Source organism: Myotis brandtii, unplaced genomic scaffold (genome assembly GCF_000412655.1).
Source record: "Myotis brandtii unplaced genomic scaffold, ASM41265v1 scaffold305, whole genome shotgun sequence".
Taxonomy (NCBI): Eukaryota; Metazoa; Chordata; class Mammalia; order Chiroptera; family Vespertilionidae; genus Myotis; species Myotis brandtii.
Window position 1 is genome coordinate 4,115,119 of NW_005361652.1, and position 10,659 is coordinate 4,125,777.

At 42.4% G+C, this 10,659-nt stretch overlaps 1 long non-coding RNA gene across 3 annotated transcripts in view; it reads left to right on the forward strand.

Moving 5' to 3' along the window:
- The window catches only part of LOC102252788, a 41,667-nt gene extending 31,642 nt beyond the window's left edge, over positions 1-10,025 (forward strand). For 2 of the 3 annotated variants that reach the window (XR_313788.2, XR_001362796.1), the window contains 2 exons: positions 6,233-6,297; positions 7,533-7,952. This is a non-coding gene — a long non-coding RNA (uncharacterized LOC102252788). Of the gene's footprint in view, positions 1-6,232; positions 6,298-7,532; positions 7,953-9,564 lie in introns of those variants that run through there. The other variant, XR_001362795.1, reaches the window with a different exon arrangement.
- The last annotated feature ends 634 nt before the right edge of the window (positions 10,026-10,659 follow it).

Here is a 10,659-nt window from a genome sequence, read left to right on the forward strand (position 1 = left end):
TCTTGCATGAATTTCATGCATCGGGCCTCTAGTCCTATATAATAAAAGCCTAATATGCTAAGTATCTGGTTGTCCAGTTGGCCATTCAACCAATCAAAGCACAATATGCTAATGATATGCTAAGGCTGCTCAACCGCTTGCTATGACATGCACTGACCACCAGGGGGCAGACAGTTGACTGGTAGTTTAGCTTGCTGCTGGGGTCCGGCTGATTGGGACTGAGTAAGATGTGCTGGACATGCCCTGGAACCCTCCTGCAGTCCCTCCCCAGCTGGCCAAACTCCTGCGTCTCTCCCTGGCCCTGATCGTGCACCGGTGGGGTCCCTTGGCCTGGCCTGTGCCCTCTCGCAATCTGGGACCCCTCAGGGGATGTCAGAGAGCTGGTTTTGGCCCGATCCCGCAGGCTAGGCTGAGGGACCCCACTGGTGCAGGAATCTGTGCACCAGGGCTCTAGTATGTTATAATAGGAGATGAGCAATAAGCATGTACAGTCATGCATTGCTTATCAACAGGAATATATTCTGAGAAATGCATCATTAGGTAACTTCATCATTGTGGGAACATCACAGAGTGTACTTACACAAACCTAGATGGTATAGCCCACTACACACCTAAGTTATATGGTACTAGAGGCCTGGTGCATGAATTCGTGCAAGGGTGGGTTCCCGAGGCGGGGCGGGGCCGGGTTGCAATTGGCCCTCCCCTTGCCTGCCTGGGATCTGGATCCATCCTACTGACATTCGTGCTGGTTTTTGGGAGCCACCTGACGGCCGCTTTTATATTATTTCTTCCTTGCGGAGCATCTAGGGAGGGGAAGCAGCTGCAGTGCCGAGGCTGACTTACAGGAGGCCAGCAGTGCTGGTCTGTCAGTGCCTGGCCTGTTCTCTGGAGATTGGACCTGCAGGACTACTGATGGAGTGAGTGGCTGCTGCCAGGCTGGTGAGCCATTGGGATGGGTTGGTCAGCTGAGCAGTGTTCCCACTGTGGGAGCGCACTGACCACCAGGGGGTAGCTCCTATGTTGAGTGTCTGCCCCCTGGTGGTCAGTGCGTGTCATAGCGACCAGCCGACCGGTCAACTGGTCGCTTAGGTTTTTATATATGTAGATAGCATGTTACTGTACTGAATACCATAGGCAATTATGCATCTAACATATCTAAACATAAGAAAAGTACACTAAAAATAAAGTGTAAAAGATACATGGTACACCTATATAGGACACTGACTATGAATGAAGCAGGACTGGAAGCTGTTGCAGGTGAGTGTATGAGTGCACGTGAAGGTGAAGGCCTAGGATATTAATGTGCACTACTGTAGTCCTTTTCTCCATTATACATTTAGGCTACACTTTTTTTTTTAAATTAGCATAGTGTTGCACTATGACTTTTGGATAACTACCAGGTTAGGACTGCTACAATGTTAGGATGGCTGTAACCTTTCCCCGACTGTGATGCTCTGAGGGCTATGATGCTCTAAGGGTAGACCAATAGTTGCCATGGTGCCACCGTGGTATATGCAGTCCATTTATTTGTTTGTTTTTTAATCCTCACCTGAGGATATGTTTTTTTAATTGTTTTTTTAGAGAGAGAGGAAGGGGAAGAGAGAGAAACAGAATGAAACATAGATGTGAGAGACAAACATCTATTGGTTGCCTCCCATACACACCCCAACCTGGGATCAAACCCGCAACATAGGTATGTGCCCTGACTGGGAATCCAACCAGAAACCTTTTGGTGTGCAGGACTCTCCAACCAACTGAGCCAACCCGCGGAGCTGTACAGTCCATTTTTCACAGAAACATTATTATGGAGCCCTCGACTGAATGAAGATATCAGGTAGTCCATATATGCAATGAAAAACAAAAACAGGGTAATGTCTCGGAAAGGAATTGAAGGTCAACTTTAGACTCAATAATCAAGGAAGGATAGCTAAAGAGGTAAAATTTAAACTGAGAACTCAATATTGAAAGGGGCATCAGATCAGGAATCTCAGGGCAGAACATTCTGGGCAGGGAGAACAGCCAGTGTGATGCCTACAGGCAGGGATTGGGCATATCAGAGAGATAGAGAGAGAGCCTTGGTGTGACCTGACAAGGTAAGGGAGAAGAATGAGTGGCAGCCTCATGCAGGGCGGTGACAGGATAGAGAGCCTTGTCAAGAACAGGATTCAATTTGAAGAGTAGTGGAATGGCATGACTTAAATTGTAAGCAACTGTATCCGTTTTAACTGTAAAAGGTGCTTGAATCATGCATCTCCTCTTTTTCTCCCCCCTGAGGTACCGCTATTGGATCAGCTATTATTACCAGGAGCCAAAGGCCTTCCCAGTTTCCTCAGTGTTATTTCAGGACCCTGAAGTACTGGATTGACTAGCTCTTAGAAGGGTTGAAAAATAGCCTAGCTGATTGAAATGGGCACTTGCTTTCTTATGCTTCTTCATGCTAGAATACTAGGCTACTTGTTTTTATCTTGGAATGAGTTTTCACACTAAGTTAGTTTTTATTGCAAATGTTGTGCTTGGCAAAACACTAGTGTAATCCCAATATAGCATTAGAATTATACACAACTACAGCCTTGTAACTTTGTGCCATTATGCATACTGAGTTGAAGAAAAAGAAATTAGGATTCTGGTTAACAGGGGAGCATGTACTTAAAAGATTGCAAGCAGGAAAAATAACATCATATATATTCCTTGAATTTAGATTATATTTTGTTCACCAGTGTAAAATTTTTAGAAAAATAGAGCAAAACAAGTAACTTCAGTACACTGAATTTTATAGTTATCATAAAAGATTTCATAACTAATGTTAAATAGTGAAAACTAGATGAAGCTTCGTGGATATACAAGATCAGATAATATTTGTCTTATTTTTTAAATACATTTTTATTGATTTCAAGAGAGGGAAGGAGAGGGAGAGACAGAAACATCAATGATGAAAGAGAATCATGGATGGGCTGCCCCTTGCACGCCCCCTACTGTGGATGGAGCCTGCAACCCAGGCATGTATCCTGATGGGAATTGAACCATGACCTTCTGGTTCATAGGTAGATGCTCAACCACTGAGCCACAGCAGCCAGGCTAACAATATTTTAGACTCATGACTAAGCTGGTAAATAAATTAAGTGAAGGTAAAGAAACTTGTTAAATTGGCACTGTGCACAGCCACCTGGCTTCTGGGAGAGGGAGAAAGCAATGTCATACATCTTGCATAATAGTCCCTCTCTGGTAAGATTAGTTGATAACACAAGAGAATTTTCCTTGGCTTTACCTGACAGAAACTTGATTCATCTTCCAGCAAGAGCAATTTTTCTACCATATTCAGCAATAGTAGCTTCTGAAGGGCTTTCTTATCTCATTTCTTATTCATCAATCTCCAAAAGACATGCTAAAAAGAGCAAAATGTAAATCTCTTTATCACTAAATTAATCCAATTCTTTTCATTTGTCTTTCATGAGAGACAGCCTCATTGTCAGCTGAGTGTAAGTAACAAATGCTTGTCACTTCCCAGTGCTCAAAGAGCAAGATCTAAGAGAGATCATTTCTCTTGACAAATGTATGTTCACACAAGAAGCTACCTTATTCTCTAATGATTTTCTTGTCATGTCTTTTTAAATTAAAATATACCCATAATATATGGAGGAAAAATATGATGGCTACTTTATATAATTATATTTCTCATGAGGCATATCTCCTTGTTTCTTAATTTAGCATTTTTGCCAAAACGGATATGAAAAAAACATAACACTGTGTTCTCATATTTTTCATAAAGTATTCTTATTAAAATGGAATTTTAATCTTTCACCTGATATAAACCTAAATTCTACACTACAACATTTAATTGAAGAGATGTATCTTATAAAGCAAAAGCAATTTTCCTAATAGACTGTTTGTCTTACCCTATTTATTATAACAATTTGTCAAGTAAAATTTTTTCCTAAGTGAACTTCTATAGAAAAAGTTTTAGATGTGTGGCAAAAAAAATGTGTTCCAAATATATAAAATGTTATTTCAAAGCAGTTTAAAATGTTTTGTGTAAATAATTTTAACATCTAATAGATATTAAAACTAATATTTGATAAGCAGAAAAGTTAGCATTTCTCACTGTTTTTATAATAAAGCTATACTAGTACATTAGAATTGCATTAGTCCCAACATACTTTAAATTTTCTCTGCTTGTCATTTAAATATTTCTGTTTTAAATATCGGTCACATATAATGGTTCTTAAAGGATCCATAAAGTTATGAAGAGGGATTAAGAATTTCAGGTGGCTTTAAAACAATTACCCAATGCAGCTAAAAAGAATAAATTTAATAGAGTGAGAATATAGGTAAATACAAGACAAAGCAAAACATAAAAATCAACCCACCAATGAGGCTAATCAGATTTTTATACCATCAAGTTCCATACATTTGCCATAAGCTGACCACAAATAGTCCACTAAGATATTTAACAGACAGGAGGAAAATCTAATATGTTACATATTTCAAGCTTTCTTAAGATAAACACCAATTATTCCTGATATTAATACCAGAAAAAATGTCTCCTAAGATTCTAAAAATGAAGACCTGTGTAATGGCATGAACAGCGTTAGGGCCCCATTTTTCCTCCGAGAGTCTCCCTGGGTAAACTGGTGGCATGAAACATAAGTGCAATTCCTACAAAAATTCCTAAAAAAGTAACCATTTGATGCAACAGAATCCAGGCAATCCTTTCAGCTGTTATTTCTCTTCCATACCTTTTAAGAAATAGGATATAGCAGAGAGTTTGATTCTGTATTCACTTGTGGGATCTTAACAGTGGAGCTCTTCTCCTGTTAGTAGTTAAGTGAAAATGAGAAAAAAAAAAGGAAAGTCAACTGTATAATGAGAATGAAGAATGGTTAGGGGACTGAGGAGCCCAACAAGGATGTATTCTGAATAAAAGACTATCCCAACTCCTCTGAGAGGGAAGTCAGGTGAATGAATACTTTGCAGGGTTAGGGGTCCCTTACAAAATGATTCTGAACGCACTCTTACAGAAAACTGGAGTATTAAGAAGTTTGGACTCTGTTGATTTTAGGAAACAGCATCTATAGTAATAATATTATTATTAAAATATAATCATCTATATATATAAAAGCCTAAGCGACCATTACGGGAGAACGACCAGAATGACCGGTCGCTAAAACATGCACTGAGCAGGCAGGCAGGCGAGTGGTTAGGGGCGAGCAGGCAGGCAGGCAAGAGGTTAGGGGCAATCAGGCAGACAGGCAGAGTGGTTAGGGGTGACCAAGCAGGCAGGCGAGTGGTTAGGGGCGAGCAGGCAGGCAGGCAAGAGGTTAGGGGCAATCAGGCAGACAGGCAGAGTGGTTAGGGGTGACCAAGCAGGCAGGCGAGTGGTTAGGGGCGAGCAGGCAGGCAGGCAAGAGGTTAGGGGCAATCAGGCAGACAGGCAGAGTGGTTAGGGGTGACCAAGCAGGCAGGCGAGTGGTTAGGGGCGAGCAGGCAGGCAGGCAGAGTGCTTAGAGGCGATAAGGCAGGCAGGCAAGCAGTAAAGGGTGATTAGGCAGGCAGATGAGCAGTTTGGGGCATCAGGCAGGCAAGTGGTTAGGGGCGATCAGGCAGACAGGTGAGCAGTTAGGGGTGTTTAGGCAGGCAGGCGAGAGGTTAGGGGCGATCAGGCAAGCAGGTGAGCAGTTAGGGGCGATCAGGCAGACAGGTGAGCAGTTAGGGGCGATCAGGCAGACAGGTGAGCAGTTAGGGGCGATCAGGCAGACAGGTGAGCAGTTAGGGGCGATCAGGCAGACAGGTGAGCAGTTAGGGGCGATCAGGCAGACAGGTGAGCAGTTAGGGGCGATCAGGCAGACAGGTGAGCAGTTAGGGGCGATCAGGCAGACAGGTGAGCAGTTAGGGGCGATCAGGCAGACAGGTGAGCAGTTAGGGGCGATCAGGCAGACAGGTGAGCAGTTAGGGGCGATCAGGCAGGCAGGCAAGTGGTTAGGAGCCAGTGGTCCTGGATTGCGAGAGGGATGTCCGATTGCTGGTTTAGGCCCGATCCCAGTCAGACATCCCCCAAAGGGTCCTGGATTGTGAGAAGGTGCAGGCTGGGCTGAAGGACCTCCCCCGCCACCATGCACAAATTTCGTGCACTAGTCCTGTAGTATCATATGAAGGCCTTGATCAGTTGACCACAGTAGTATTTGTCAGGTAAAGTCACATTCCCTACTGTCTATACTCTATTTTTTATATTTTTTAGAAGGAAGTCACTAAGTCCAGCCCACACTGAAGAAGAGTTGAAGATAAAGCTCTACTTCCTAGAAGGTGAGAATCTACACAAGTTATTTAGCATTCTTCTAAAAGGAAGAATGATTTGGTTTCTCAAATTGTTACAGCTTTGTCCTTTGGAAGCTATTTCACTTAGGTTCCTATGCCCCTTTGGCATGCCCCCATTGTTTTCATTTTTGAGTACTTTCTTACTTTCTGGCACCATGGGATGCTCATTTTGCATATTCCCTGGCACAGCCATCTCAGAATCAGCCATTTCTCCAAAGGACCCTGGTTCCTTTTAGTAAATCAAAATGTCTTCCAGAATATGAAAGATCTAGTAGATTGTAGTAGCACCAATTAAACCCATTTGGCGGGGTGTGTAGGAAGTGGTTAACAGGTGCAAAGAAGGAGAAAGCTGGAAGAATCATAACCTGATTCTCTCCTGAATGATAGTTTATTATACATTTGGTGGCAATTTAAGAGCACAAACTAAGAGTCAGGAACTGTGGGTTTCAGTGCCAGCTCTGTCACTCTCTAGCTGTGTTTCTGTGAACCTCAATTTCTTCAATTATCTCCACTAATAAAAGAGAAACATGCAAATTAACCATCACTCTGTCACTCTGCCACTCAGCTACACACACCAGCCAATCAGAGCGACTATGCAAATTAACCCAACAAAGATGGTGGTTAATTTGTATATGCAGGCGCAGAGCGAAGACTGAAGATGGCGGCGGCCACAGAGCTGGAGCGAGCAGGAGGCTTGGGTTGCTCCTGGCGACAGAGGAAGCTAAGCTTCCCACCGGCTCTGTACTCTGCTCAAGGAGGGGCTGGGGGCCTGGGTCACGGGGGGCGACTCAGGCTTCCAGCCCGCCCTGGGCTCTGCTCGAGGAGCTGGAAAGAAAAAGGAGGGGCTGGGAGCAGCCGGAGCGGAGAAGCTAAGCCTCGCTGCTGCGGCCGGACCAAAGGCCTGGGTCCCGGGTGCCGGAGGAAAACCAGTGCCGGCAGCCAGGGGAAGGAAGGCCTATTGCGCGAATCTTCGTGCAACAGGCCACTAGTAATGAGTATAATAACCTCATGAGGCTGTTGGGATGGTGATTAAATGATAAAGAACACATGCTTTGCACAGCATCTGCCACACAGTAAGCATTCATAATGTTAGCTATTATTAGTTTCAATTGTTTACTTGTCTGAACTAGCTGCTATCATGTCATGAACAACTGTGAGCCCTTGCTTTTTTTGTGTGATGCCTATACTATTCATTTTTCCTCTTATTATATTTCTTTCCCTAGGAATAATTTTGATTTGACCCAGTGCATATTTTCCTTTGAGATCATCACCAAGAAGCTGCAAGTGCCATCACTGACCCATGCTGTACAAACACTAGTGGGTCTCTGTGAAGGTGACGGTTTTAAGACCATTGGCTTAAAGTAGCTGCCTCTTCCCCACACCCCTGTCCAGGTTAAGTCCACTCTTGAGGGTTTTTTCCCATTATCTGTCTGTATGCTTTTAAAAAAATCTTTATTGTTGAAAGTATTACATATATCCCTTCCCCCCCATTGACTCCTCTAGCCTGCCCCCGCCTCCCTGTGCCCTAGTCCTTCACCACCCTATTGTCTGTGTCCCTGGATTATGCACATATGCATACAAGTCACTCTTGAGTTTTTATCAAGGGAGGACGATAAAGCTCCACTCCCTGGAGGGTGAGAAAATTGTGTTGTTTGGATATTATATATTCATATTAATGTGCACTGAGCACCAAATCTCTTTTTGTTAATAGAATAGAAATTCTTTATTTCCCTCCTAGAAAATTTAGTATCCCCTTGTCAGGTGAGCTCTTAAAAGTGATTCCTTTAAGAAGAAATTGTCTTCCTTTTGATCATGTGATTCTCCTCCTAAAGGCCCCTCCTATTTCACTTGGATGAAATCTAAAATCTCCCTCCTGAGTGTCAGCACCCCCTATTAGATTACCACTTTTTTTATACCTGTGAGCCTTCTCCCATGACTCCCATGCCTGACAAGTTGTTTTTTTCATAATTTCCTTCACTAGCCCATCATTCAAACAAATAACTTTCAAAACTTCACTTGGAATAATTTAAGGAGTGCTAATACCTCCCTGTCTACTGTCTTTTGAACACTACCATTCAATTATTCCCTAGAACGAACTGGCCCTTGATATGTGTATGGTTTTGTATCTTTTAAATATTTGTATTAATGTTGTGTTCTCCCTAAAGCAGTGGTCGGCAAACTGAGGCTTACGAGCCACATGCAGCTCTTTGGCCCCTTGAGTGTGGCTCTTCCACAAAATACCGACTTCTGCGCATGGGCCACAAAGTTTCAATCACACTGTACGTGCATGCCCGCACGTGGTATTTTGTGGAAGAGCCACACTCAAGGGGCCAAAGAGCCACATGTGGCTCGCGAGCCGCAGTTTGCTGACCACGGTCCCTAAAGAAGATGTAAGTACCCCAATCATGACAGTACTAAGTATCTTCTTATTGAAGATGAGGAGGAAGATGAAGACTCTCTGATAGGTCTAGAGCAGCGGTTCTCAACCTGTGGGTCGTGACCCCTTTGGCGGTCGAGCGACCCTTTCACAGGGGTCACCTAAGACCATCCTGCATATCAGATATTTACATTACGATTCATAACAGTAGCAACATTACAGTTATGAAGTAGCAACGAAAATAATTTTATGGTTGGGTCACAACATGAGGAACTGTATTTAAAGGGCCAGAAGGTTGAGAACCACTGGTCTAGAGTATATTTATCTACACATTTCAATAAGGGGACTTGTTTTTTTGTTTGTTTGATACATTTGAAAAGAATGCATATACAAAAAACTGAGATATGAGAAAGCATTGGTTCAACACTCATGAGTCTACAAGAATTAGGATTTGGGGAAGGTGGAGAAGATTACCTAAACATTTTTAAAGATTGGAAACTGCAACCAAAATAAGCTGCTACAATCCCTATTAAAACTTATGAGTTTTCATAAGACTCTTTCCATGATTTTTATTAAACCAGAGAGCCTCAATCGGCTGCTCTAAGGGTCCTCCTGCAAAACAGAAATAAGAGGATTCTTTTAACTTGTCTGAATAAGAGGACTCTGACATCTGATGTTGTCAGTTTCACTGTGCCTTCTTTAATCTCTTGGCTAAGATTATAGGAAATTAACTCCCAACTCAGTCGAAAGCTGGAGAATGCTATTTCTGAATCTCAGAACTTGGAACCTTTATTTATGGTTGGCCTCTTGGGACTTGTGATCTCAAGCAAAGTCTGATCTTTCTGTAGGAATTGACTATTTTACATTGTCATTTCTAGTTCATGCTGGTGTGGACTTCATGCCTGTGATTTGAATCTTCATTGCTGTAGCTGCTCTGAGACAAAAATCTAGATATAAATGGAGTAGCAAATGGGTGCCAAATATACTTTGAGGATAACAGGAAGGTGAGTACAGGGGAAATATATCTTTTGACAATTCAGAGTGACTTTCCACATATATTAACAGGCAATGACTTTCAGAAAATATCCATTTCTCCACAAACAAAACATGACCAACTGTATTGCTTGCCTTCATCACTTTACCATACAAAGTACCATTCTCACATTGAATGATTTTACTTGGGGAGTTTGCATGATACAATGTAGAAAGTTAATTGCATGTAATTGGGTCAGAGAAGGGACTAAGTAAGTAGCCAAGGCCTGAAACCAGTAAGATAATAAAGTGCCTAAAATAAAACCATGGGACTTTATTTATTTTTAAATTTTTAATTGATTTCAGGGAGAGAGAGATAGAAGCATTAATGATGAGAGAGAATCATTGATTGGCTGCCTCCTGCATGACCCCAGTGGTTGAGCCTGCAACCCGGGCATGTGTCCTGACCGGGAATCGGGTTGTGACCTCCTGGTTCAGTCGATGCTCAACCACTAAGCCATGCCAACTGGGCACTATGGGACTTTAGAATTTTATTGTTTAAATATGTAGATGGCCTTCTCTAAAAGTAATTGGATAAAAAAAACAATGAGAGAAATGTTAAGTTGGAGTGAAAACTCACGAAAGATGAGTCATCCTCATTTCCTACAGAACAAGGTAGAGAAGAAATTTTTCTTATTTTCTTTTCAAAATACACAACTGGAAAAGAGAATTGGGAAGATCTACATAATAATTTTCCTTCCTGCTGTGCTATGGCTATGTCCCATTTGATAGTACTGTTGTTCCTTGTTTCATTTTCTTTACACCTCTTATAACTGAAACTTTTGCACATCTTTGATAGTGTAATTTTGGGTCTCGTCTTTGCTCTGAAGAGGGCTGGTTCATTTCCTGTCAAATGTTATATCAGGACACTAGAATATTTCCTGAGGAAGAATCTCTAGCATCTTGGAAGCAGGGAAATAGAGAAAAAGCACTGTCATTAT